Raw genomic sequence first — 2,905 nt, forward strand, 5'->3', positions numbered from 1 at the left:
ATTCCTAAAGGTTATTGGTTGATATTTGATCAAATGGAAAACTTGGTAATAGAGACACAATCCTCGACCATAGAATATCCCATCGTTTATCGACAAGCTAATGCACCAATGAAGGTTATCCCGCTTCAAAACCTCCATCAGACAGCCTCTCAAGATCCTGATGTAATTTTTCTTGAATTTGATGTTTTATGTTGAGGATATTATTACATTACTGAACCCCAAAATTAAAATTGTTTCCCTCTACTTTAAAGGGAGCAACGTTACGATGGTTTATGGGATTTAGGGGCAATACTATCAATTCATGGGATCAAATGAAACAAGATTTCCTTACTAAGTACCTCTATTATTTCCAATCCAGAGATTTAAGGGAAGAATTATTCAACATGAAATGAAAATAAGATGAAACCTTAGAAGAATATCTTGAAATATTTCAATACAATTTACAAAAATCACCATATACCACTTTACCTAGGGATTTGTTGAAAACTACCTTAATTAGAGGTATGTAAGGTGAATGGATAGAAACACTCAATTTAATGGGATAGGGTGATATTTATAAAGAAGAATATGACAATATTGTAAAATGTGTATCAAATGTTCACATGGGAGTACACAGACTAAGCTTGGAACTCACGATCCTCTCAGCAGATCTAACAGAGTTGTAGGAGGAGGAGTTACACAAGCAAAGATTGGTAATATTTTAGAATATTTTAAAACTGATATCCTAAGTACACTGATGACACAGTTGGATGTTTTACAGGTAAAAAAAAGTAGGCTGAAGCAAATCAAGCATTATCCATTTTTTTTCCTCATTGTCAGAACAAGCACAGTCATAAAGAATGTCTAGTAGACACAATCAAGATATGTGTTATTTTTACTGAAGATCACTTAACTGATAATTTTCCCTCACTTATCATATTGAAATATGTATTCAAGAAAGCTAAGGAAGAACCAGAGCCATCATATTTCATGGCATAATGACGACAATGGGAGAACCACTCACCAGGTACGATGGAGGACCCTTCTATGTTTTTCTGGACAATTTGCTCAACAACAGTTTCCTAGATTAACTTGGCAATGTCGTCAACATTCCAGTACTACCTAGAGGCCTCAACTATACATTTTATCACCTTGGACAAACCAATCATTTTTTGGTCCTTCTTGGATAAATCAATAGTATCTCAAACCCTCATGGCATAATTTACCAAATAACCCATACCCTCCACAATGGAAAAATCAACCTACTTAGGGGTCAATGTGTTATCAGAATTGGCAGTACCCCACTTGACTGATCAATCAATCGATGGGAATGTTGCTTCAGTCACAAACACCATTACAACACCCACTTCAACTACCTCCAAACACTCCACCTCCATTATGTCCTAAGCTATCTGCATAGCCAAATACGAACCTGAACAACAAGCTTGTGCAATTTTTAGAAATCCAAAGAATCAAGAGCAATTAGAAAACAAAAATCCTGCTAAGGAGCATCCTTTGAAAGAACACTCTCCTCCTACCCTAATTATTACTAAAACAGAATCATCCAATAAATCAATTAAACAGTAGGAATCTATTAATATTACAAATTTTTCTCCCTCCGTTCCTTGAGAGATTAGCCATTTTAAAATCACCTGTATATCTGACTTTGATCTCATAGGGAACTATAAAATTTATGTATCAAAATACCTCTCCTATAGGCTCTTAGATAAATACCTATGTATGCTAAAACCATTAAAGAGTTGTGTGTTAAGAAGCCTGGAAGGAAACCAAAAGATTCTCCTACAGTCCATGTTCTTGGGAAACTCTCTAATCTTATCCTAGGAAAACAAATACCTATCAAATATGACGATCCTGGAAACCCTATAGTCATCGTCTAGATTCAGGGGCATAACTTCCCAAACAACTTAGTGGACTTAGGAGCTGCTATAAATATTATAACAATCAAAACTTGTGGCCTCCTTGGAATAACTATATTTAAACCAACTCCAACCATGTTGTAACTAGATGACAGATCCGTAGTGAAACCAGAAGGAACCTTAGATGATATCATTGTTTCTGTAGACTCCTAGGAATACCCAGTGGATTTTCTAGTCCTCAATCCTAAAAATAAGTTGGAGGGACACCCTATAATATTAGGTAGACCATGGCTTACCACTGCAGATGCATACATTGGGTGTCAAACTAGAAGCATGATCATCGTTAAGGGACCTACTATTAAGAATCTCATTCTATATTTAGCGCTAGACCCAGCATGCCAGCTGACAATAATAGATGGTTCCTTCCCAAATATCAGGAAGGAAATATATGTTCTCCCCTTGCTATCGATAAATCTCTTATCTTTAAAAGACATATTGAAGGTGACATAATTAATGGCTTTATTAACCAGCCTTCCACTGTAGGAAACCTAACATGTCATATGCGAAAAAAATTTCTTGACAATGAAGTCCAAGGAGATCCACTGGAGGATTTGAATAATGACCATATATCTATGACCGTAGTTCATAATAGCATCCCCATTAAAATTGAACCGAGAAATACCTTGAATATTAATGTCAATCTTGATGACCTTTAGCGTGAAAAACTTATCCAAGTTCTTCAGAAATATAACCAAGCCTTTGCTTGGGAATATTATGATATGAAGGGAATCGATCCACAGTTGTGTGCACACCATATATATAGATTAAGAAATATTCTCGGGCCACTCACCAACCCCAAATAAGATAAAATACACACCTTAAGGACATAATGAAACAAGAGATTCAAAAACTTCTCGATGTCAATTTTATATACCCTATTTCTGACAGTTAGCAGGTTTCACAACTAGTGGTAGTCCCTATAAAGAATGGAAAATAAATAATTTGTGTATATTATAGAGAACTAAACAAAGCCGCATAGAAATATCATT

This window comes from Pinus tabuliformis, chromosome 2_2 (genome assembly GCF_031772625.1).
Source record: "Pinus tabuliformis cultivar Carrire ecotype Pingquan chromosome 2_2, CPIR1, whole genome shotgun sequence".
Classification (NCBI taxonomy): Eukaryota; Viridiplantae; Streptophyta; class Pinopsida; order Pinales; family Pinaceae; genus Pinus; species Pinus tabuliformis.